Source organism: Siniperca chuatsi, linkage group LG19 (genome assembly GCF_020085105.1).
Source record: "Siniperca chuatsi isolate FFG_IHB_CAS linkage group LG19, ASM2008510v1, whole genome shotgun sequence".
In the NCBI taxonomy this organism is placed as follows: domain Eukaryota; kingdom Metazoa; phylum Chordata; class Actinopteri; order Centrarchiformes; family Sinipercidae; genus Siniperca; species Siniperca chuatsi.
This window is the reverse complement of record NC_058060.1, coordinates 7424438-7451861: the sequence shown is the minus strand read 5'-3', so window position 1 is coordinate 7451861 and position 27424 is coordinate 7424438. Positions and strand designations below refer to the sequence as shown.

Below are 27424 nucleotides of genomic sequence, written 5' to 3'. Positions count from 1 at the left end.
GCACAAACAGGAGAGGGAAAATACACTTGAGTTCATTGTAGCTTGTCGGATTACGGCTCACTTAATAGCGCCTTTTCTTTGCGAGGGAATAATAGCTCGGGACATTACACGTGAAGAAAGAGGGAATTGTTCCCACTTGCACCTCTGCCATTACCATAAAAGTTGTCACTGCTTTAGCATGACGTCATTTTTGATTGATCGCATCAAAACCAAACACGGACAAAGACAAGCGGGTGTGTTAAAAAAAGATTTATTGTCGTGATATCTCTGCAGTGCCAGAGGCCATGGTGAAGCTGGTTTGCAGCGTATGATAAGCCTCTGAGGTCCTCCTCCTCTGTGTTGTCGCCTGGCATTAGTGAAGAGGCCTTCTCCCATAGGCAGGTCACCTCAAGGAAGGTGTGAGGAGAATCTATTACAGCCACTGTCATGTTCCTTTTTCAGGGACCCCCCACCCCTTCCTCCTAGGATGGCCCACTGTGAACCTCCTTTTTTTCCTAATTTCCTCTCACCTTTCCTCACTTAACTCTCCTCGCCTACGCTCACGTTATATTTTTGTCTCTTTTTCTCCTTGCCTACAGTTTTGTTCCCTAGCCTCCTACTCTTCTGCTCCCTCCCTCTCGTCTCTCCTCTCACTTTTCTTTCACCTTTCTCTGCTTGTGTGAGGTGGAATCCAAAGTATAAAATCACCTTTTTTTGACATGGGAATCAATCCCTCACCGTTTGGCCACCTGGAAGCCCAATTCTCTACACCAACCTGCCATCTTGACAATTACTGCAAGCGAGGAGGACAACAGCAACAAGAGAAAATACATGATTACCTATACCTAGGTCTGCAGGCTCTACAACAGAAGGGAGAGAAGATAGAGGGAAAAACAAAGACAGATAGCTGGTCGTGTTTGTGAAAATCGAATGGGGGATTGCGTGTGTGTGTCTTTTTAGTTGTGTGTGTGCATGTAAAAGCACACTCCCTGTGCTTCTAATTAGCTGATGTGTTCATTAGCTCCATCAAGAGATTAGACGTTCAGTCAATCAGGGCGGCAGACTGAAACGCGGCTGTTAACATTTCTTTCTCTTGTGATTACACCAATGTTTAACTTGAGCCCGTGACGTTCCTCTGATCATCGCTGCCGCTTCACTGTTTCCACTGCTCACCGTTCTGTTAAAAGAAATAAAAAGTCAAGGCTTAAAAACTTTCTCTCACGTCACCTTGGTGGCTTCTCTTTTTTTTTTTCATGAAAGCCTGCGCAGCATTGTTTCCTTCCCACACATCATTCATAACCTTGAGGAACCAGGGAGAAATAAGACTCCCACCACTAAAATTCAAAAGAGGGATGTCTCAATAGCATTGGCAGGGAAGAAAAAAAAAAAGATGTTGCCCTCATGTATCCATGGTTACCTTGGTTTTATTGCTGTTTGTCTTGGGCAGCAGATGCAATAAAAGTGCTGGGAGAGAAATGACAAGGGCAAGGGGTGTAATTGTAGAAGCACCACACACACACACACACACACACACACAGGTATTGGGAGGATATCAGGAGGCTGAAACTGACCCGAAACCATCTCTGCTCTCAAACCCTTTCAAAGCTAGTTCAAAGCTCTGGTTTACAAGGGTCTCATTAGCCCTGACTGGATGGTCCCTGAATGTGCACGTACATCATAATTTAGTTTTCCAATTAAGATTCTGAGCTTCAGGACTCTCAGGCATGCTATTAAAAAAGGCTATATGTAAAATTAAGTGTATCTTGCATCAGGTTTGGCCTCATTTGAGAAATAATGAAATATGGAAGTGGTTTATGCGTGCATAAAGGAGGAGAGGGGAAAGTGGAAGAAAGGGGAAGGAGGAGGAGAAAAGGGAAAAATAAGTGTTAAGATGCGTAAGGCCTGTCTACAGACCATTTGTAGGTGCCTTGGAAATCACTCGTGCTGTCAGGTGTCTTGCACAGTCACAGCCATTTACAGCACGCTCCCCTGTTTGGCGGGGGACAGGGAAAGGAAGTATCATTCCCACCTTCTGTCACCTTCTTTATTGTTCCTCGTCATCTCTCTCCCTCTCTCCTCCGAGGGCCCCAGTGTTAAATGAAATAAAGACAGGAATTCATTCACACCTCTGTGGTCCTGGCGGGGCAGCTGGGAAGGAAAGGGAGGCACATTATCTCCCGTGGTGTGGCCGCCTCAGATAGATGGCCCACCGGGGCCCGGGATAGTAGCTGATACACACACACACACACACACACACATACTTGTGCATGGGAGGATTGAACACTCAGGTGTTGTTTGCAACTGAAATGACCATGTTTAGAAGAGACATTTAGAGAAAATAGTGCTGAGAAGAGGGGTTGTGGGGGTTGCAGGAGGTAGAGATCAAAAGGGGTCCTGCAAATCCCCCCATACTTGTACTCTCTTCAGGCTATAAATCATGGAGAAACTTCCCCCTACATACACATACGTGTGTGTGTGAGCGTGTGTTCCTAGCTCAGAGTACACGTGAGTTGAAATATGTCATATGCCCCATGATGTGCCAGTTTGGAGCTATATAATGCTACAGTTTGTGAAGTCTTCACTCCAGCTGCTGCATGTCATTGACATTTGCAGCATTCTGAAATGACAGATGAATAGTGATAGCCCACACAACAGGGAATATGAAAAAAAAAAGAGTTACAAAAAAAACCCCAGAAAAGTATACAGTGAAAAGTCAACACTGATTGAAAGATTGGCAGGTTTACACAATTAACACATTGGCACATGAAAGCCTCTACTGTCACAACCAGCTGGTAGCTAGTTATTGTTCTGGTGCTGGCTCATCAGGGAGAGTGTTGCCTTTGGGGAAGGACACCCACGGGAGCCTCAGGAGAAAGCATGGTGATGACACACAAGGTGCTCATCATTCAGCCCCCCAGAGCCCATAAGTTCCTGATGTCACACCAACAATTTTGCCACTGACAAGCCATCTAATCTACACTATGAGGACTGCTGTTGAGTACTGAACTGTAATATTTTTAATTAAAAGGGGTAGGGCTTCAATTTAAAGGTCCAGTGTGTAACATTTAGGAGGCGCTATTGGCAGAAATGGAATATAATATTAATTGTATTGTAAAGTATGTTGTCATTAGTGTATAATGAAAATAAGAGCCTTAGAGTGAGCAGTTTTTATTTACATAAGGGGCGGGTCCCCTTCCACAGAGGCCGCCAAGTTGCACCACCACATTTCTACAGTAGCCCAGAACGGACAAACCAAACACTGGCTCTAGATAGGGCCTGTTGCGTTTTTCGCGAGTTTCGTGGCCACTGTAGTTTCTCCCACACGCTTGGAACGGGAGGATGATCCGAGCGGTATTCAAATGGTTGCAAACTGCAGTTCCAACGCTACTTGCCACTAAATCCTACACACTGGTCCTTTAAGTGTTACTGTTAGGAGTAAGACTGCACTATCTTGGATTCACAAGCCATACAGTCATAACCGTCTTTTCAGCATTTAATTAAATGGGAAGTACTGGATTGTGGGATTGTTAGCAAAATTATGCCATTCCATTAACACCACTGTTGAGTGTGTGAATTCATCTTTTTCCCATCAGTTTGGTATGAAGGATGGTTTAGCCTCAGTTGCCATTGAAATGGAGAAGAAGCCAGTCTGCAAATCACAACTGTAGCAAATTCAGTACTCTGTGCATTGCAACTGGGAAGAAAATACTGCATCATAGTTAGGGTTAGGGTTAAATTAATCCAAAACTGACCCAGAAACTCAAAAATGAACTGTCTTGAGAGGAGCAGGAACCCACAACTGTTCCTGAAACTGTGCTGAAACATTAGGACCGCTGATAGCTGCAGTAGTCTGCATCATTCATGTGGATATGTTCTTATGCGAGTTGCATCTGACAATGCGACACTTATCAAGGCTAACGTCTATCATCTCTCAGTCTGAAGGAGTGTTCAACAAATTGGAGTGGAAAAGTGTCGGTCCAATTATTTAGCAGAGTCTGAGCAGGTGCCATTACCAGCGACTGCACTGATCGCTTCAGTTCTCTTGCATATATCAAATCAGACAAACATCGGCATAGCAGGAATACAAATGAGATGATGAAATGTGTCGCCGCATGAAAATGTTTGAATCTGAACAATCGCACAAACGGCATAAAAATCACTCAGGTCAATCCAAATAAGCTTTTGTCATTGATCGACCCAGGGAAAATGGAGATTTTACTTTCAAATTAAATTGAGGAGGGAGAGTGAAAGACACAAGATGCTTTAAAAACCTCTCTTGATTCATTAAAAAGTCTCTGTCACCAGAGAAGAGGGGGAATAGGATTAATCTGTGCTCTCAGTGTGTGTGTGTGTGTGTGTGTGTGTGTGTGACACAGCTGAGTGATTCTCTTCATGTCTCTGAGGGGTAATTAGCTCTGTCGTGGCCCGTCATTGCTCTACAGGCCTCTTCAGTCCTGGGACTCGGCTGGCTGTGTCATCAGAGCCATAGAGCTTCGTCTGTGGGGAGACCAACATGCAGTGGACCCCTTTCTGTGGAGCCTGAGGGGTCACGCTCAAATAATCAGTCTGTCAGACCGCACTCTTTGTGTTTTATACGCCCTAGTGATGTTTTCCAGTGTCCTTGTTATATATCCCGCTTCTTTCCCTTCCCTTTCCCTTTTCTCTCCTCCCTCTTTCTGTCCTTTCCTTTCCTTCTCTATCCTTTTCATCCAATCCTTTCCTTTTTCTTTTCTCTCCTTCCTCTTGTCTCTCATTTCCATTCATCTTCTTATCTTTCTCTTCTTCGCTTTCCTTCCTCTCCTTTTTCTCCCCCACATTCCCTTTCTATTTTCTTCCCTTTGATTCCTCTCCTTTGCTCACCTGTATCTTCATTCTTTTCCTTATCTTTTCTCTCCTCTCATGTCCTATCATTTCCTTGTCCTTTTTTCTTTCAATTCCTTTTTCTCTTTCTTTCCTATCATCTCTTCTCATTTCGTCTCCTTTTCTCTCTTCTCCCTTCCTTTTCTTTTATTCTTCTCCTTCCTCATACTATCCTTTCCTTCCCTTTTCCTTTCCATTTAGCCATTCTGTCAGGAAATCACACCATCTCTCCTGTACTAGCTTTCTTACATTGAATTGTATTATTGTCCAGTGTAACACTAGTGGTGGCTGTATATAACAAGCTCTCTTTTTCCAACCTTCTCTCAGTCTTGTTCTCTTTTTCCATCTCTCCATATTCTCTTCAGGACTCCTGTCATTGATTTTCCACAACAAAGAGCATGAAGCCTATCAATATTTCTAGCTGAAGAATGAAATCAATTGACAACGCCTCTCCTTGAGTGGTTAAAAATGAGGGCCCACTGGTTTCTTATTAAAAAGCCAGTAGCTAGCATTCACCCACCCATCTCTTCACGTTCTGCTTGAGCCCGTGTTCACTAATGGCTAGCCCGTGACCCACCTCATTATACTCGATCGATATGCTGTCTTATATGCTTAAAGAGACTATCTACAAGTAGAGAAAGTGCCGCAGCCATCAACATGCGTTCCAAACATTGTGTTTTGCATGAGGTATGATTGCAGACACTTGGTTCTCTGTAGATTAAGCTAAATATAAACATTTAAAATATTTGTGGCCACCATAGCATTTGTTTCAGAGAGTAGAGCCACTCACTGAAATAATATATTTATGTTGCATATTGAAAAAAAAATCTGCCACAGAGATTCTGTCTGTCTGAGACTTCTGGAAACTGATTGCTGGCCTCACAGCGAACGATGGCGCCGCTTTGCCCTCCCTTTCTCCAACCAGTCCATCCTCCAGTTATTTACAAAATTGGTTTAAGTTTTTGTTGACACAGTGGTTTATGTGAGGTTGGCATTTTCTTCTACCTCTGGCTGCATGGTGCCAGCATTTTCTTCTGCTTCAGGGTGTCTGCTCAATTGCTTTCACCTCATCAGAAGTTCCCACCAATTGCAATCACCAGTCACAGTATGGAGGCTCACAGAAGGCAAATGTTGCATTATTCTGACAATAAAATTAAATAAATCAACTAAAAAAGTGAACAAGGTATTGATAAAAGAAAAGGAGACCTCCTCAGCTTTGATTTTGCAGGCAAACTGCTGTTACATTGATGATGCCTGTTGTACAGCATCAACCTCTCAAGTGTTTTTAATCATCAAACATTACTCCTTGTACTTCGGTACACCAGTTCCATTAGTCTCTCTCTTACCAGCCCATGGTATAGTTATGGAGTGGTTTCATACAGGTTCCATTTTGTGTTTTCTACCTGGTAAGGGCTTCATATTTGGATCTAATTGTGATGAACACCCAGGTCGAGCCCAACCAGCAGCTGTCTTTTTTTTTTTTTTTTTTTGTGAATTGTTGAAAAGTTTGTGATGGAGTAGTAGTGGTTGGATTTTTAGCCACGCTAGGGGCATGGCTCTAGGGATGGCAATGTCGGTCTGTCTTTCTGTAGGTTGCTCCACCACTTTGGTTCAGACTAAAATATCTCAACTACTATTGGATGGATTGCCTTGATATTTTGTACAGACATTCCTGGTCCCCAGAGGATCAATTACTTACTGACTTTGGTGAACTTTTACTGTAGCATCACCAGCAGGCTGACTTTTTTGTTTTTTACTGACATGTCTTGATAACTATTGGATGGATTGCCATGAAAGTTTGTACAGACATTCATGGTCCCCAAGCGATTCAATTCTGATGACTTTTGGTAATCCCCTGACTGTTCCTCTAGTGCCACTATAAAGGTTTTTTGTTAAATGTTTTGACAACTATTAGATGGATTGCCATAAGATATGGTCCAGACATCTGTGACTTTTCATCTGGTGCCTACATCAGGTCAAAATTTCATTTGTCCAATACTTTGGTTTATGCCTAACTACTTGCAAAACTAATGACCTTCCCATTAGCAACTGTGCTCATTAGCAAATATTAGCATGCTAACATGCTAAACTGAGGTGGCAAACATGGTAAACATTACACCTGCTAAACATCACCAAGTAAGCATTTAGTCAGTGTGAACATGTTAGCAGGCTCACTTTAGCATTTAGCTCAAAGCACCGCTATGTTTAAGTACAGCCTCACAGAGCATGACTGTAGACTCTCAGTCTTGTTTTAGTTACACTTATTATACTGCAGCATGAGGTCACCACTTAAGATGCACTGTTTTCCAGGAAGTAAGCCTAGAGTGTACATCATATGTGGATATAAATTTGCAGTTATTTATCATTATGTGTCTGCATTTTTCTTTCTGTCTGTAAATTAAAGGGGTACTCCAGTGATTTATTATCACGATAGACAACTTCAAAAAAGAATGGTCAAAATTGAAGCAGGATTTTTGTCTCCAAAAAGAAGTTGAGATAACCTTTATGACAACATTAGGGTTATTTTTTCAGACTTGACATTATGCAGCTGTGTGGAGTGCCCATAGGACCACATGTGTTTGTGTATGTGCTGATTTTTTTTTTTGGGGGGGGGTAGAAAAGTGAGGAATGGGATATGCTAGGTAAAAAGCTAATGAATTAGACAGCAGTGGACTGATTGTAGCGCATCATAATACTTTTTTGCTAAAATGCAAGTGTTTGAGTCACGCTGTGCAGTCCTATTATTGTTCTGTGTGAATATTGAGCCTCATTAAAAATGTGTGAGACCTTTTCTGTGTCCCACCCCTTTGGACAGATGGCGTGGTCGACCATTAGAATGCTATTTAGCTAATTATCAGGGCAGCACCCACATCTACACCTCTGCCTCCTGATAATTGCCAAACACACACACACTCCCTAATTTACTCCATTGCGGGCCTGGAGGGGAAAAGGCCAAAGCTGTGGCTTTGCCAGTCAGAATCAACACGACACTACAGGGATCTTCTTCCTCACTGAAGAGAGCTTAGAGGATCCTGGGATGGATGATGATGGGAACAGGAAGTAGGAAGATATTGGCCATCTGGTTGACCTTCTATGTACTGCTATCAATACTCAAAAAGTTCACAGTATTGAACCAAGCCAAACCTGGGTTTTGCTGTTCACCAGAGCACAGGGAGGTTAGTGTGATGATTGCTCATGTGGTTAATTCAGCTGAAATAAAGTGGACGAACATTTAGTGATGGACAAGGAGAATGATCCATTCCTCCATGTGCAAAGGGCATTTGAAAAATATAAATATGCACATATGCAATCCATCATTACAATGGAAACAGGAATAATTGGGCCAAATGCTGCGCATGTCAGCAGCACAGCATGAGAAATGGGAATGATCTATGAGTTTTCTTAATGGTTCCTGGTGAGAAGAGCTGCCGCATTGAGAACATATAAACACCTTTGCAAAAACAAATGGAGAGGCTGTGAAATGATGGAGGAAAACCGCTCCTGTCAAAATGACATGTCACATACAGACAAACAGACAGCTGACATTTCACACTGCAGTCTCCAATCAAGTCATTGTTCATTAGCGGCACAAGGCTGAGGAAAAAGAAAAAAAAAAACTGCATAATGGATTTGATGCCAGCACACACACATTTGTACATCTCATGCATGGACACACACACACACACACACACATATATAGAAGGCTATGGTCTCTGAGGACGACCCCAGATTGGGGATCCCCGTCTCCCCCACCCCATGCCCCATAGCAGTAGCATGTTCACTCATCTACATCCAGTGCAAAGAGAGAAAGAAGGGCTGTCCCACATCCAGACGGCTCTACATCCCTAATGAATGTGACATTTAGCTGATATTTACATGCCATGAATGATGCTGAATTAGCATGCCAAACACTAAGCTTCAGATTAAACAAAGATTAGCAATTACACACAATCTATCATGCAAAGATTTACTGCAGGTGACCCATACATCTTAGCCAAGACATCCACTTAGTTCTGCCCCCCCAACCTTCATTAAAATGTTACACACACAAGTTATTTACATAGCAGTGAAGCAAAACACAGTATCTCTGCAGGGGGAAACTTTCAATCCTGTCCATCTGCTCAGGTTGAAATTGCTCTGCTGACAAGAGGCAAAATATCAATCAGAAGTCATTTCTTCCTACTGCCTCGGTTGTCAGTGCTGCAGTGCTTGAATGTTGACCCTCTGTCATAATACATTTGTTTACCATTTACATCACTCACTACACCAACTCCAAAACACAGAAAGATGTTATGGCACCAGCAGCAACAGAATATAAAGCAGTAAGGGCATTTGTATGATCCCTCTCCATGTCCCGCTCTTTCAGAAATGATTTCACCTCAGCAAAAACAGTCCGAGTAAACAAGGCTGCATACCGAAAAGGTAAATTATAAATGCCAGCTGTATGGCAATAGTGAGTGCTTTTTATATTAATCAGATGACAGTGATGGTAAGGTCTGCCATCAACACCCCCTAATGGAGATGTTACCTGACTGACAGACAACTGACGGCGACAGAAGCGCTTATATCAGCAGGTTAGCTCCCAAACAGCCTTGTGAGGCCCGCTGCTTGTCAAGGCCTTAACTGATGGGTATTACTGGCTCCAGGAAAATGAATGTTATTCCATTCAACACAAGTCTGGATGTGGATGTGTCCATGTATACGTGTCATACTGCTTCCGCCTGCAGACAACAAAATTGCTGCCCCTCTGAAATGATCTCTCTCACCTCACTATTAAACACTTAGACAGTGGATTTGCATGGAGCCTGGGTAGAAATGTCAGGTCATTAATTGCCAGTATCACGGCTATTTCGCATTTTCTATACCTGAGGCCCAACAAGTCACGGTTACTTTAATTGATTTTTTACCGGGTCACTGAGAAAGGAAGGCTCATGGCCGGATGTGGACCCAGGTGACATAATTGACATTTGAAGTTAAAAGTCAAACACTGGTGGCAGCACATTCCACAGCGAAAAAGTTAATTCAGCCAGCACAACTGTGTGATGTCATAAGGATCATGTGTTGTGAATAAGAAAACTGGCTGCCAGAATGTAATTTTTGTACAACAGCATCCCCTTGGAAAAATGCTGAAATAGCTGTCATTATAGCTGTTTATCTATTACAGAAAACAGACTTAGTATCAATTAGGCAAAAAATGAGGTTTAGTCAGCCTCCAGCCTTTCATTTTTCCTGTAGATCCTTCTTTAAAATACACCTGTATCCACTGTCACTTGTTTGTCTGCTTTCACAATGGCATCCCTCAGGTGTATTTGAGTGTGTGTGTGTGTATGTGTGTGTATCACCCTTTCCAAGCTGTCTGGGAGCTGAGGGCCCATCTGTGGGCTTCCTCCTGAGCCTCTTGAGAGGGCCACAAAGGCTTCTAATTATCCCTGACCTTCTGGCTCTCCCTCTCTCTGCCTCCCACTCCGGGCCCCTGTGGCTCGCTCAGGTCTCCTGTCTCCCCATGCACTCCTTCCTCGCTCTGTTTGCCCCCTTGCACGTTCAAAATAACCCCTCCGCTTGGCTCCAGCCGCTAATTGCTGCCATTTCAGAGACAAAGACGATGTTTGGTGCAAGGCTATCCTCAAGGTCAGTCAAGGAGAAGGGCTCCAATAACACCTGCGTGTCTGTCGAGGCTTGGTGGGTGTTTGGAATCACATTGCTTTGACAGGCACAACTCTTTGTTTCAAGGTGTTCCATTTGTGGAGAAAAGTGATGCTTCAAAACTGGTCATTAACAGCTAGCAAGACAAAGAACAGGCAGGGATGATGTGGGGCTCTGACAGGATTGCTTTTATTTATTTTTTTGGATCATTTTCAAGCTCAATTGAATCTGAGCTTACTTAATATATTTTGTATTAGAACAATGATAAATAAAATCAAATTAGAAATTACATTAGAAAAGTGCATATTTCATACCACATCATGACTGTGTGCCACATTCGTTGTACTAAAATACATTTTTATTTTTTTATGTTAAAATATCACCGCAGCAAAACTTGAATTTTAGGATAAGATACAATCTCATTAATAAACCATTTAACTAATTTGCTGTGTTAACAGCTCCCACTCTTCTGGGAAGGTTTTTCACAAGATTTTTAAACCTGGCTACAGGGATTTGTGTTGCGTTTAGTAATGCTCAGGACCCAAAAACAGGACTTCAGACACTTCGTTCAAACTGTTTATTTCATAATGCTGGGAGCAGAGGGGTTTGAGAGGCTGACTTGAAGTCTCACGGTGACGTAGGCAGGAAGACAGACAGGCTGGGAATGTCACAGAGAACAGGCTGGTAAGCAGGCGGGCGGGCAGATTACACAGGACAGTATGATCCTGAGACACAGGGAAACACACAGGTTAACCAAATTCAAAAGACACGTGCTAACAACAAGCCAGTGCCTGGGCCGGTTGTCTGTACCACATAGATAAACTAACGATCTGGCAAAGACTGGAGAGGAGAGCCGGGGTTTTATACTGCTGGAGCTGGATGATTGGATGAACCGCAGGTGTGCAGGGGAATTGGCGGCAAGGGATTGATGAGTGGTTGGTTGCAGGTGTGTAGGAGAGAGATGGACTGCCACGCCTAGACCAGGACACACACAGACACACACAGGGGACAAATGAAAACAATAGGGATGAGGGAGGGGCAGAGCCGGATCATGACAGTTTGCTCCTATTCAGCCACAAGCGAAGCGAGGTCGGCCACTGATGTTGGATGATAAGGCCTAGCTGCAGTCAGCGTTCCAATTATTATATATTATATCGGAGATGTTAGATGGGCTTGATGTCAAGTCTCTGTGCAGGTCAGTCAAATTCTTCCACACCATACTGGGAACATTTGTGCACAGGGTATTGTCATGCTGAAACAGGAAAGGGCCTTCCCCAAATTGCTGCCACAACGTTGGAAGAATAAAATATCATTGTATCAATGTAAGTTGTAGCATTAAGATTTCCCTTAAGTGGAGCTGCGGGGCCTAAACCATAGTTCCTCCTAATGGGTTTCCACATATTTCTGTCCAAACAGTGTAAAATAAGATAAGATAACACAAGACAGGATCGTGCTTTATTGAAAAGTGGAAAAATTCAAGTGGTAACAGCAAGAGAAACATAGGAAAACAGTGTACAGCCATGCTAGCGGCTCTGTGAGGTTGTACTTAGGCTGCGTTTTGAGCTAAATCCTAACGTCAGCATGCCTTCATGCTCACAGTGACAATGCAGTGAACATGCTGTGTTTACCTGGTGCAATGTTTACCATGTTCACCATCTTAGTTTAGCATCTTAGCATGCTAATATTTGCCCATTAGAACTACAGTAAACACAAAGTAGCCTACAGCTGAATTTCTATGAATTTCTGTTGTTGAGATAATTCAGTCTGGACCAAAGTGGTGGACTGACTGATGGAAAAACATTGCCACCCCTAGAGCCATGCCTTTAGCGTAGCTAAAAAACTAATTAAAGTAGATAAAATCTAAATTGTTAAGCAATATGCAAGTTTTATAGTTTTTAGGTGAATAGTGAAATTGTGAATTTTACATTTCATGATTTTCCTTTGCATTTCTGTTACTATAACCTGCAAGTGAAAGAAAACTTTGATGAATGGGAACAAAATTGGGGTAACTTGTATTGCAGTATCTAATTGTTAACCAAAGTTCATAAAATGTTTACTAATGAAAGTGAACTAACATTGCCCTGGTCTTGACAGCTGATGATGTATGGGTTTGGGACAAGGTGAACGCCATTTGTTTCTTCATGCATGCTACAGCTGCTTCGAGCAATCTTATTCAGTTTATGGTCATGGATGAATAGAGAAAGTGAACATGGGCGGTAATTAAGACCCCGGCTTATTGAATTTCACACTTTTCAAATTTAGATTTATCACCCAGTAAAAGGTGGCCTTGCCGCCTGCCTTGCCTCATTGTGAGGACGTTGAACCAACAAACAGTGATTAGCACATATAATAACTCTTCTAATTAGCCTTGAAGCACATATTTGCAAATGAATCTCAACGAGCTGTATTAAACATGTAACTTTTAGGTGTATTTTCCACCTGCCACAAACAAAAAACAATGAGGGAATTTTCTCTCTTTTTTTCATAATAGATAATTACTGTATTTCAAAATGTCCAGTCAGTAACCCGACCAACAGCATCGCCATGGAGACTGTAATTACGTACACCCTGATGTGAGGGATTGAAATAGACATGGGAGAAAACACATGGGTGATGCTGTAAAGCATGTCAGTGAATATCAGAGCTTGAGCCCTGCAGTAAATAATGACTCCACTGCTGCACTCTGTCTCCTGCTGAAACCTTGCTGGTCTCTCAGAGAGAGTTGCCAAGGAAACAGTGAATGAAATAAATCTACAGTTTCATGTCAGAAGGTTGAGGGAGACTTGGAGAAGCAAGACAGGAGACCAGGAGTTTACAGAGCAAATCTGTAATAATTTGTATCCTGCATATGTGTACACATACAGAATAGTGATAGGTGGAAAAGGATCTGTGAGGCATTCGGCATTCTTCAAGCAAAGAAAAAAGTATTTTCTGTAAGGGTAGTACAGCTGGTTTCTCCCATGTCATGGCATCAACGAACGGAATACACAACTGTGATGAAAAGCAATTTTGGGCCACATTTCGAAATACATTGGAGATGTAACTATTTTTCCTTGAAGTCTACTTCTTCTTCCCTGAAAACACAAACTAACATGGCAGAAGTGTGAGAAAATTTTATGTGACTCCTGACAGCAAAACATGAAAACAAAACAAAAAGACCACTTTCAACCTGAATGGAAACCAGCAGCAGCAATAACAAACTGGGTTGCAGAGCCTTGTTAGCATCTTGTTTGTGTTCGGTTGGTGTATCTGTCAGTTATCTGGCTTTTGTTGTTTTACGTTCGTGTTTCTAATTGACAAGTTGAAAGCTGTTGCCCCCCTGTCCTTAATCCTCCCCACCAGCATTAATTAAACATCCCTCCCTTCTTCTAATTAACAGAGCATTACGAGAGCAACAAAATAAATCAGCGCTCTGCATACATCCAACTGATAATGTATTCCAAAGTATTTATCAGGCAACACAATTCTCCTCTCTCTCTCTCTCATGTAATTAGACACTGATCAAAGTATTGCTTTATTTGATAGGATGCCAAAAAAAAAAACAGATTTACTGTATGAATTATCAGCAAAATAAATGCAAGTCTGGGCTATAGTTAGTCAATAAGCAGAATATGAAAGAATTCCAAAGTCTAAATTTAGGTTATAAAACACTTTGAATGGAGGATGAACCTTTCAGGACTTCTTTTTCATGTGTTTTTGTGGCCTCAGTTGTTGCGTCAAAGTATTTGGAGACTGTCACAAACAATTTTCTACTGGTGGACTTTTGGTTTTGAAGAATGGCTATTTGTGGCAACCAGCTCTGCTGTGATCAAAGGGAGAAGCTCCTTCCATCCTTCGCTGCAATGATAGTTCTGCTGGATCACATTTGTAATTTGAACATTTTGCGTAGGTGGGGAGCTCTCAAACACACAAGCATGCAGACACACACTTCTTTTCTAAGCCCACGATTCTGCTTTAACAGCTGTTTTAGCCTTAAACAGTGCATGATGAAAGATCACTTTCTGTCATCCACCCACCTCTTCTTCTTGTGGTGGGTCCTGAGTAGCCAACCTATTTTGTTGTTCAGACCTCTGTATGATGTATTAAGATAAGATAGTGGATTTTTTGTTTGTGTGTGAGTGTGTGTTTCGATAGTTTAGGGCGTGAATGCACGTGTTTGTGTGTTTGGCATATGTTCAGCATGTACACGTGTTTGTTCGTTATGCACCAATGTTGCCACCTTGTTTCCTTCAATTACACGCGTACACCTTGCCAGCAAATTCCCAAGTTCATCTATAATGGATCAAGGGATGTTCTAACTGCTAGTACTGGATCACCTCAATAAGGGGGCCTCAAACAGCCCGGCATGTCCTGGCACTTGTCCCAGCGAGGAACGGGGACCCCGATGACATGGATGGGGAGCTCAGGCAGCACCGAGCTGCTCAAATATTGATCAGTGGAGCTGTCTTTGAGCTGGATAGTCTCAGCCAGTCAGTCGCCCTCAGGACTCGGTGGTGGGTTGAAAAGGCCACACAACAAAGAGAGAAAGAACTTGCAGGCTTGTCTGACTCCATCCACATTCCACTGGTAGATGACGCTGCTTCTATCACAGCAGCAGTCCTCGGAGAGGGAGAGAGGAGAGCATCACCTTTTGTATTGACGTTCTGCTCAGCTCTGCTAGATGGCGTGTCCCTGAGGATGGACCCAGGGTGGATGGTTGATCAGTAGGGGTCAATAGGCCATACAAGACCGTTGTGTCTGATTTCAGTGTTGTCATACAGAATGCCACATATACATACACATTTATATACTAAACTTTCCATTCAAATAAGAAAGAATGTAAGAGACATTCACAAAACTGAAACAAGTTGTCCTACATGGAAGATGCGGGCACTAGAAATGTTTCTATCCACCTGTTTTTATGTGCATTTAAAATTTTTGTATTAAAAACTTGAGTGGAAACACCAGAAATTCAAAAAACCTCAAATATCACACTTGCTGAGATGGAAAATTTGGCATGTTGAAAAGAGAAGATTCGATAAAGACTCGCAGAAACTAATTGTTCAGATGCACTTTGACGTAGTACCTGCTTCTGCTTCTTCTACTGTAGACAAAGTATTCATGCCATGCTGCACATCACCATTACATGCCTCCTGTAACCCAAAAAATAACGATAGCGGGGTTGATGGTTTACGTAACCACAACTTCCCCAGTCCAAAAGGATAATGAAATTAAAGTGGCAGTGTCTTGGGTGTATGTCCCCAGTTTGACTCCAGGTCATGGGGTGCACAATACCCCCCTCTCTATCACCATTGTGGCTGAACACAAAACACCACAGGGCAAATCAGAATAGACAAATTCATTCATAAAAAACACAAATGCGGTGGAAAGTAGCAATGAAATGCCATGATGTATCAGAGTTAATGTCACATCCTCTTGAATATTATTGCACAAAGGTAGTTGATGGAAACATGCACTAATTCGCATTTAATTTGGCAGAAATGAAATGAAAACACTATCATGAAATAATGAAAACACTATCAAGATGCATAATTTCTCCAAGTTGAAGTCTTGGACTGTGAAATGTGGAATATGAATAGACCAACCTACGGGTGCAGATCAAACCATGGATACCACTCCATGGGGATTATGAGGGATTCAGACATGAAAGTTGAGCCATGCTCCCTGGTGCTGAATGTTCAGTTCAATTCAATTTTATTTATATAGCGCCAATTCATAACAGAAGTTATCTCATTGCACTTTTCCTATAGAGCAGGTCTACACCGTACTCTTTAAAATATTATTTACAGAGACCCAACAAATCCCACCATGAGCAAGCACTTCTTGCTTACAGTGGTAAGAAAAAACTTCCTTTAACAGGCAGAAACCTTGGACAGAACCAGACTCAATGGTGGGCGGCCATCCGCGAGAGAGAGAGAGAGAGAGAGAGAGAGAGAGAGAGAGAGAGAGAGAGATGGAGAGGTTTAGAGAGAGAGAGAGAGAGAGAGAGAGAGAGAGAGGTATATGTTCAGAATATAATTTCTTTGGCACTGCAACTCACCTGGCTGAGTCTATAATTAAACTGAACTTTTTGATGAGCTCTAACTTTTACTTCACCTAGGTAAGCTGTCCAGATGCCAAAGCCAATCTCACTCGGACTCCTATCCATACTCTCAGATCCTATTTGGATGACTGCCACTGATTCCCTGCACGTCAACACAGCATCAGGTGCGTGACTGTGTTTCGACTCATCCCTTGCCCAACTTGAATTTTCATCCTCATGACTGCAGGCTGCTGAGTGGCAACGGCTGGCCGAACATCGGGGCTCTGCCAGGATCCTGACACAGGCTGCAGATGTGACACAGGGTCCCCTCACCCTTGCTGGCATGGGCCCCCGCCTGGCCATCTGGTGCCTCTAGAGCAGGTGCCAGTCACTCATCACACCCGCCCGCCTGCCTGCCTGCCTGCAAGACACGGCCCTCCGCTGAGGCCTTCGGACCGGCTTCACAGCTCCCGCTCCCACCTCTTCACTTCCCGTTCGCCAATAGTGAGTTATCTGCTGCCCAGGACTGAGCCCATGGGACATCGACACGCCAACATGCTGTAGTTGTTCAGAATCAGTTCACATACACGATGGGGAGCTAGTCACTTGGCTTGTGCAGAAAAAACAGGGATTTTCAAAATAAGTGATGTGCGCTTAGACAGATTGTCACTTTGCCTGTTCGAGATAAAAGAGGAATGTCGGGGGAATGCTCAACCAGGCAACCAGTCACATTGTCTTGTCTGTTCAGAGCAAACTGTTGAAGAGGAATAGATGTGTCGCCAGGGCAGGCAAGCTCATGTAGAAACCCCCATCAATCCTTCCTCTGTCAATCAATGCTGGGCTGAAAGAAATCTCCCGGTCGAAGCAACAGGGAGCAGAAGATGAAGGCGCTGATTTGACTGATGACATTTCAGTGGACATTAGCACTTTAGCCGCCTTTCAGTAAAGCCCATCAATATGACCGCCTCCTTCTTACAGGAAGGCAGCACTTTGCTCCAGTCCAAATTTTTTCTGTCTTTCATTTCATTAACTCAGATGTCGGCTGAAATGAGCAGCTGTTTTTTGTTTATTTGCTTGGTGACATTTCCTTTAACATGGACAATACATCAGAGCAGCCATAGTCTCTGTCCATCTAAATCGCTTCTGTTTGAAAGGAGGCACTGCTCAAGATTTGACACAAGTTGCTACTAAATCCATTAGCCCAGCTTGTCACTGAACATTAGTGATTACAGTTGAAAAACTAAATGAAAATCTTCTAAATAAGGATGGATGACATCTGAATAGAAAGGCTAAAATAATTCAGTTTGTGGTTGTTTTTGTTTTAAACAAGATACTTATATTTCAATTTCTGAAGGTCCTTTTGAAAGCTGATAACATACTGTAGCACTTCTTTTATTCATTGCCATGCTTTAGTAAAAGATGGTTGCTTAGAAGTCTCCCAGCCACATCAAAACTTCTAAACAAACTAATTTGAGGCCAGATTGTAAACCCAGTCTGTCTGTTACACTCGGTGGTGTGTTTTTAAGGTTGTGGGGAAGAGGTTGACATGAAGACAGATGTTGTTTGGGCTATGTAAATGCTGGAGTTGTTTAAGGGGTGAGCAGGAAGACAAAATGATAAATGTGTGTCAGTGAGGCGCAGCATCCCTCACACATATGTTCTCCTTGCGAGCGGGAGGCTTACTGACTTGCGCTGTCTTCAAAGGGCCAAACCGTGCCAGACGGCACGTTTTGCTAACCACAGCGGCTCTTATCTTGGATGTCCTAAGAACTTCCAGCAGTCCTGTCTGTTTTGCTGTCAGGAGTTTAATCATAAACTTGTGAATGTCCTTGTGGTCGACAGTGATCTAAGCTCTAGATGAATCACCGGTCTAGGTTTTTCAACTCAGGAACTTTACTCTTGTGAAGCTGCATTATTAGAGAATGCTTTTCAGTCTCAAACCGGACCAGATGAGCATCATAAAGCCCTTGAGTGGCTTCACCACACACACACACACATAAAGCTCAGCGTAAGTTCAACCAGGAAGACTATCTTTATGCTTCATTCATTCACAATTATCTTTCTTCCTACTATCAGTTGACTATGTGCGTTCACTCTTTAGTTAAACCAAACAGATTTTGCCACGATCTCCATCAGCCAATCATGTAGTCGTTGTCAAACTTTAAATCTGTTCTACTCTCTGCTGCGGTCAGCTGTCACCCCATTCACCTCCAGTTTATCATTTCCAGGACCACGTTGAGCTCATCAGAAGTCCACTCCTCATCACATCCAGATCTTCAGCATTCTCTTCATCCCATCACCACCACCAGTGTCTACACTCCATCGGGAGGGTTTCCTATTCCAGCTACGGCTTCGCCAAAGACTATTCACATTTCCCATATTCATTTTGCACATGTCAATAAATTATTTGTTGACTCAGAATGAAGTCTCTCCTGACTGAGATACAGATGCAGAACCCTCCCACACTGTGCTCAGCAGGAAACCCAGTGAGATACTAGCATTCCAGCACATGTTACTATCTTCATCTTTCTGGTGCTCTAACACCCTGTGTATCTAACCTGCTCTTCAGAGATAAAGAGAAAGAGACCGTATGCACGCACACACTCGCTTACATACCAACACGGCAATAAATGTCATAGCACTCCCTGTCCTCCCCCTCTTAGATAAAGGCAAGCACAGAAAAGCCCCTAAGAAAATATAACAGGGGAATGCATTTGTAATGTTTGATAGCATCAGCATGGAGAGGACAATAGAGATGCACGAGGAGCGCTCAAGAGGAGCATTCACAGCAAATGCGTTTCTTCAGAAGGCGTACAAACACACCATATGATTCATCACACCAGCAGCGTAGCGTCTGTGCATCCGAGCTCTTGAATCTGAGGAAAAATGTAATCTTGGTAAAGTTTGCATCATTGAGAAACACTCAACCAACTGGGTAATGTGGAACAGTTAGGGTGATTTTACAGATTTCACAGATCAAGGTTTAAAGTCAGATCAGGCTGAGCCACCTGATTGGGAGGTGTTAGGGAAGTTTATCAGTTTGCCATTACTTGAAGAAAATATAAATCTGCGTGTGAGTGTGACAAAATGGTTGATTCACCATTTCAGTTCAAAACTATCAAGGTTAAAACTACTTTTCCCAGTTTCTTTCATTTTTGGAAATGTTTGACAAAAATTACGAACTAATGGAGAAACTTCAGCAATCATACCCTGTGTGATGCAGGTGGAGGTGGCACAAGTTTTCCTGTGTTCAGTAGTCTTGAGGTGATTTATTACTCTCTTAATAAATTCTCTTAACACAAAATCTGAAGGAAACAAACAAGTTGCAGAGGTTTGTGTAGTCGAAAGACTTCATGAATCACACTGACGCACAACACCCCCAACTCTCCCACCCCCACGAGTAGTTTATTGAGCGTTAGGCTATTACATTGTGGACACAGTGAAGGGCAACATTTTTGCACGTCGGCCAAGTTGTTATCTTATCAGATGTGATTTGTGTGTTTGTGTCTGGTAGAACTTATTAAGCGCTGTGAAGTCTTAATGAAAAGTGAGGAGCAAAAACTGAATACAGATTGCAGTTGCTCACAGTCTGAGGAGTGAAAAGTAGACTGCAGCTTACTGTTATATGGATCATTCATTAAGTATGCTGATGTAGTAGACTACAGCAGTTTAACACATTAGTCAGTGAACATAAAATTACTCAACAGCAATTTTGCTAATCAATGAATTTTTATAAGTAATAGTTTGATATTTTGGGAAATACGTTTATTCACTTTTTTGCCAAGAGATGATGAAGATGAGAAGACTGATACCACTCTAATATGAAACCAGCAGCTGGTTAGATTAGTATAGGATATAGACTGGAAACAGGGGGAAATAGCTAGCCTTGCTCTGTCCAAAGGTAACAAAATTCAGCACCTCCAAAGCTCACTAATTAACCAAATATATCTCGTTTGTTTAGTTCATACAAAGGCCGAAGTGTATATGTTGTTTTTAGCTGTGGTTTTACAGGGGGTTATGTGCTATAATATGCGGACTATTTCTTGGCCAGGCGCAGTAACTTCCTGGAATCTCTGCTGGTTTTCTGACAACCTCACAGTGACAGCAAGTCTGCATGACGAGACTCCAGGAAGTTACTTAGCTTGGCTTAGTTAGCCGGTTAGCTTACTAAGCTAAGCTAACTTGCTGCCGGTGGTTCATATTTACCGCATACATATGAGAAGGTATCGATCATCTCATCTAACTCTCAACAAGAAAGTGAATGAGCGCATTTCCCAAAATGTCGAACGTATTATAAAACAATAAGGCCAACAGTGATGTTGCTAGGTATGCGTCCTGCGTCTCTGACGCAATAAAATCCGAAAGGACGCAGTAAACTAACTATCGACGCGTCCAGGGGACGCACCCTATTTTTTCCCTGACAATGCTACATTGTGAAGAACAACTAGTACAGTCTGATCCACCGGCATTATGTTTACACAAGCACAGCGCGCTAGCTCGGCTAATAGCGAATTGTTACAAACAAGCTCAGACGAAGCTGTCTGTATGTAGTTTAACTATTTTGTTTGTTTGCCATGTGTCTTAAAATTTGGCAAATTCTTGTAAACTTAGCTGCTGGCTGAGAAAAACCAGACCCTACTCTCTCTACCAGCGGTAACTTACCTGCAGTGAATCACAGCAGCAGCAGAGGGAGGAGGACAGAGGACAGGAGGAAGGACTGATACTGAATGCATTGACTAGTTTTTCTACATCATTTTGAGACAGGATGTGCCTGATTTTTGCAATGTTTTGTAGGTGAAAAAAGGCAGTCCTTGAAGTTTGTTTTATATGGGAGTTAAAGGACAAATCCTGATCAAAGAAAATGCTGAGGTTCCTTATGGTGGTGCTGGAGGCCAGGTCAGTGCCATCTAGAGTAACTACTTATTTAGATAACGTGTCTCTGAGGTGTTTGGGGCCAAGTACAATAACTTCAGTTTTGTCTGAGTTTAACATCAGAAAATTGCAGGTCATCCAGGTTTTTATGTCCATAAGGTATGCTTAAAGTTTAGCTAACTGATTAGTTTATTTTGGCTTGATCGTTAGATATAATTGGGTTTCATCTGCATAACAATGAAAGTGGAGTGTTTCCTAATAATATTGCCTAAAGGAAGCATTTATAAGGTGAATAGAATTGGTCATTGGAACCTCCGTGGCTAACTAGGATTCATTGTTAACATGTACAAACTGAGATCACTCTGATAGATAGGATTTAAACCAGCTTAGTGTGGTTCCTTTAATGCTAATTAAATGTTCCAGTCTCTGTAATAGGATGTGATGGTCAGTGGTGTTGAATGCAGCACTAAGATCTAACAAGACAAGTACAGAGACAAGTCCATTGTCTGATGCAATTAGAAGGTCATTTGTCATTTTCACCAGTGCTGTCTCTGTGCTATGATGCACTCTAAATCCTGACTGAAAATACTCAAATAAACTGTTCTGTGGAAGGTCAAACAACTGATTGGCGACTGCTTTCTCAAGGATCTTAGAGAGATAGGGAAGGTTAGATGTAGGTCTATAGTTTGCCAAAACCCCTGGATCAAGAGTGGGCTTTTTAATTTCAGCTACTTTAAAAGACTGTGGTACATTGCCTGTTAATTGACAGACTGATCATATCTAGTAAAGAATGGCTAACTAAGGGTAAAACGTCTTTAAGCAGCCCAGTTGGGATGGGGTCTAAGAAACATGGCTTAGATGAAGAAATCGAAGTTGAAGAAGGTCGATAGGAGAAAAGTAGTCTAAATATATATCAGGTTTTACAGCTGTTTCCAAGGTTCCTGTGTTTGAAGATAAATCTGTACCATTTGAGGGCAGGACGTGATGAATTGTGTCTTTATTAAATACAATTTTATTATTAAAGAAGCTCATGAAGTCATTACTAAGGAGGGCTATAGGAATACATGGCTCAATAGAGCTGTGACTCTGTCAGCCTGGTTACAGTGCTGAAAGGTTCTTATTTTCCTCTATTAATGATGAGTAGTAGGCTGCTCTGGCATTGCAGAGGGCTTTCCTATATGTTTTAGGACTATCTTGCCAGACTAAACGAGATTCTTCCAGATTGGTGGAAAGCCATTTCCTTTGAAGTTTTCGCGATGTTTGCTTTAATTTGCAGGTTTGGGGGTTATACCATGGAGTGAACCTCGTTTGTTTTATTATCTTTATCTTTATTATCTTCTTTTTTAGAGGAGCAATAGAGTCGAGTGTCGTTCGCAGTGAGCCTGCAGCACTATCAACTAGATGATCAATTTTGGAGGGACTGAAATCAGCATAGGAGTCCTCTATTATATTGAGACATGGCATTGAATTAAATGCAGATGGAATCACTTCCTTAAATTTAGCTACAGCCAGATAGACATCTGGTGGAGTATTTGCCTAATGGCGTGTAGTCCAGTAATAGAAATTCAAAAGTTATTAAATAATGGTTCGATAAAGAAGAATTTTGTGGAAAGACCATTAAATGTTTAATTTTAATGCCGTGTACCAGAACAAGGTCGAGGGTGTGGTTAAAACAGAGAGTGGGTTTATGTACACTGTGACAGAAGCCAGTTGAATCTAATAATGAGATAAATGCAGTACAAAGGTTATCATTATCAACGTCCACATGAACATTAAAATCACCTACAATAAATATTTTATCTGTTTTAAGAACTAAACTTGATAAAAACTCTGAGAATTCAGATAAAAATTCACAATAAGGACCAGGAGCACGGTATACTATAACAAATAGAATTGGCTGTCGTGTTTTCCAGGTTGGGTGTGAAAGACAGAACAAGGCTTTCGAATGAGTTATAATTTACTTTAGGTTTAGGGTTGATTAATAGGCTTGAGTCGAAGATGGCTGCAATGCCACCTCCTCAGCCGGTGCCTCGAGGAATGTGAGCGTTAAAATGACTGGGCAGAGTGGATTCATTTAGGCTAGCATATTCTTCATGACCCAGCCAGGTTTCAGTAGGACAAAATAAGTTAATATGATAATCTGATATTAAATTGTTCACTAGTATAGCTTTAGATGACAGAGATCTGATGTTTAAGAGTCCATATTTAATTCTCCTATTTTGTTGTGCTATTTGTGATATTTCAGCTGTGGTAATTTTGTTTATGTTTTTATGTATAACTCCTATTCTGTTAACTTTTTATTTTCATTTTTTTAATTTATTCATTTAAGTGGTCGGGGGACAGACACCGTCACTAAGGAGGTTTGGGTGGGTAACTGCTCTGGGAGCACAGAGAAGCGTGTAGGACTACAACTCTGTGTCCTGGTCTCAACTCTGGGTTGTCATGGTTTAGGTCAACAAATAAACTCGGCCAGATTTCTAGATATGAGAGCTGCTCCATCCAAAGTGGGATGAGTGCCATCTCTCCTAATCAGACCAGGTCTTCCCCAGAAAGTCCGACAATTATCTACAAGGCCCACATCGTTTGCTGGACACCACCTCGACAGCCATGAATGAAGGAATGAAGACATGCGGCTAAACATGTCATCACTGGTCAGATTAGGCAGGGGCCCAAAGAAAACTACCGAACTACCGAGTCCTTCATTGTCTTTGCATATGTACACACCGACTCAGTAACCGAGTCGTTACCACCGACATGAATAACAATCTTACTGTATTTACGCTTATCCTTAGCCAGCAGTTTTATATAGGATTCAATGTCGCCCGCTCTGGCCCCAGGAATACATTTGACTATAGTCACTAGTGTCGCTAACTTCACATTTCTCAAAATGGAGCTGCCAATTATCGGAGTTGGTTTCTCAGCGGTTGTGTCGCTGAGTGAGGATAACGTATTAGAAACATGGTTGGTGGTGAACCGTGCGCTTTACTTAGGGCTATGCTTACTTTGGACAGTCACCCAGCTTCCCTGGTTTCCCTGCGATGGCTAACAGGAGCTACCTCTGGTCGGTCAGCACGGGGCTACTGGGGGCTGGCTAACTACAGCACCTGACAATTGAGTTCCCATGGTGCGGAACCACATTTCCAATTCACTAAGCCTTGCCTCCAATGCTACAAATAAACTACATTTGTTACATGTACCATTATCACTAAAGGAGGCAGAGGAATAGCTAAACATTTGATACACCGAGCAAGAGAGAGCAAGAGAGGGAGAGAGAGAAGACATCGCTAGCTGATAAGCTAAAGAACTGTCGCTAGCAAAACTGAAAAGCGTGTAAACTGTGGGATTAGCGAGGAAGTTGCTAAAAGAAGGAGAGAGCTATGAGTGCTTGAGCAGAACTAGTGTACGTTTAAATGTATAGCAGATAATTAGCTGTAATGAAGAATAGAACAAAACACCGGAGACCGGAAATGAGACAATACGCTTACCGCAGCACGTCAGCACCAAGGAGGCCATTTACATCCGATGCCAGAGACCATCTTTGAATAGAGACAGGGATCACGCGCTCTCCTCGTACATGACCACATGTTAGCACATGACCAGTTCCATACTTCGTTCACATGATGACAACTGAGTTGTCTCCATGACAACTAAGCAAACTCCATGACCTTGCGTGACAATTAGATGTGGGTGGAAGTTTAAAAAAAAAGTGGAATAGTTCGACATTTTATGAAATATGCTTTCTTGGCAAGTTTTTGATTAAAAGATTGATACCACTCTCATGCCTGAACTCTAGTCTTCACTGGTTGCCTGGCAACCTCACTATAATGACAAGACTCCAGGAAGTCACTGCGACTGGCCAAGACATAGTCTGACACATGACCCCCATAAAACAAAAAATTTAATTTTTACACTTAGATTTTTTTTTTTTTTTAGATTTTTGTTGCAATGTGTTAATGAGTGAGCTTTAGAGGTGCTAGTAGGCAGATTTTGTTACCTTTGGACAAAGCCAGGCTAGCTGTTTGGATCTGTTTGCAGGTGCAAATGTGCAAGAAGTGCAGACTACAGCTTCTTTTTCTGAGGTCTCAGTCTCTCAGCCACAAGAGGTCTTTGTTAGGAAATCGTAAACATGGCTCGTTTTATGTTTTATGTTTTTGGACAATGCTGTTGTTTTTCTGGTGAGGACAGTCTTGTCCTCAAAATTTGAATGAAATTCAGTTGTATTTTTTTTAGTTATAAATAAAATAATGTTTGTACGTAGGTCCTGCCAATGGGTGATTGTGGGTGTAACAGCAATCAGCTAAGAGTCTTTTGAGTGTTGTCTTCTCAAAATCAGCTAGCCTATCTCTTAGAATCCCTTTCATCCCTTTGTATGACAAACAACATCTGCAGAAAACACACTCAGCAATCAGCTTTTTATAGCTTGATCTCTTAAATAGCCAATTTGCTCTTTGTTTTGCCTCTGCTGTATATCAATTGAGACAGGAGTCAATTTGGTTTTCCATTTTGATCATCAGCATCAGTCAGGAACACTTTATTGAGGATGTTGAATGAGTCACATTGAATCGTGATATTATACTTTAAATGATATTCCATGAATAAACATCAGTAGTAAACACAAAGAGGGTGGTCTCTTCTCTCGCTGGTTTATTTTAATTTTCACTTATTAAAATGCATAATCTCCTTTACCTCTTCACAATTGAAGAGAACAATTGCAGCCTGAGAGCCGTCTATTGTATCAACAGTATGATAGTGAGTAACAAAGGCCTAATTACTACCTGCTGGATATGATGAGGAATAATTAGCTCGATCATCAAGAGCCACTGACGACAAGTTTGCAAGGAGCTCACTGGTGCCCATTAATGGAGTGAAATAAATGTATTATCTCTGATGTTTTCACATGAGTAGTTAGTTGGATGTAATGAAAGTCAATCTTATCAGTATAGTTTGTTTATTTCTCAGGTGTTGCACTATTCAAAACACTTGGAAAACAGTTTGATTCTTTCCTAAGTTGTTACTGAAAAGAATTTCATCATAGTGCAGGCAAGCAAAACAGAAAAAAATAATGATATGAGAGCTAAATAAACACCTCAGATAATTGCCCAAGCTCCCTGCTAAGAGTCATGTTTAACAAGGTGGCATCCTCACTGCCTCATGGTAAACTACTGAGTCCTGCTGAGAGCTGACACTTGCCCCCCCACAGCCTTTACGCTGAGTCATTAAACAACCATGTGGGCCTCCTCAATCTACAACTGAGAGTTTAGAGCTTTTAAAGCTTCACGCTCTGGGTCAAAGTTTAATCCAGGGTGGTGCTGTGTAAAAAGCTCTGGTTCCTCGGCCCCTCTGGCCCCTCCAGGCCTTCCCTGCTGCTGGGGTTAACTCACCTCCCTGTTGGTCCATGCAACATTCCTGCTTCTCAGGTTGACTGAAGATCGCTGCGGACCATTAGCATTGAACAAAGGAAGCAGACAAAAGAGGGCAACAGAGAGAGGGGGCAGAGTGGAGGCAGGTGCATTTTAATGACTATGTGTGTGTGCATGTTTTTGTGTACCCCTGCATGTACAATCCCTGAAATACACTGTTAACGACTCTGAGACACTGGTGTAAATGTGCCGCCACTTAGGAAAAACCTCTTCTCTTTCTTCCTCCGCAGTTTTTCTTCACAGATTTTGTCATACTGTCACAGGCGGGTTTGACAGGTGTTGTGTGTTATACGTCAGTGTGTGGCCACCGCTGTCTCTTCTTTGTTACCTACAACATCACAGATAGCTCCATAATTCACCAGGGATTTTAGCCCGTTTTCTTCAACAATGTAATTATATTCTAAAACGCTTGCTTCTGTTCTGTAATGGGAAACAGTGATTATTTCACTCGAATTACCAAAATAAGTTATTGTAACTTATAGCTTGCACATTACAGCAAGAAAAATAAGAAGCGCAATTGAATTGTGAAGGGAGAGTAGCGCATGCAGATGAAATATGTTAATAAGCTGCCAAGGCATGAGCGCAACTTCTGGTTAATGGCACAACACTGCAATCTGGCCCTCCAGGG

The 27424-nt window shown here is 42.1% G+C and overlaps 1 long non-coding RNA gene and 1 pseudogene across 1 annotated transcript; one reads left to right on the top strand and one right to left on the bottom strand.

The window, feature by feature from the left end:
- LOC122866992 overlaps positions 1-23607 on the bottom strand; it is a 131354-nt pseudogene extending 107747 nt beyond the window's left edge.
- On the top strand, positions 11467-19341 carry LOC122866995. Its single transcript, XR_006375840.1, has 3 exons — positions 11467-11677; positions 16583-17008; positions 18733-19341. It is a non-coding gene; the product is annotated as an uncharacterized LOC122866995 (long non-coding RNA).
- Positions 23608-27424: the final 3817 nt, after the last annotated feature.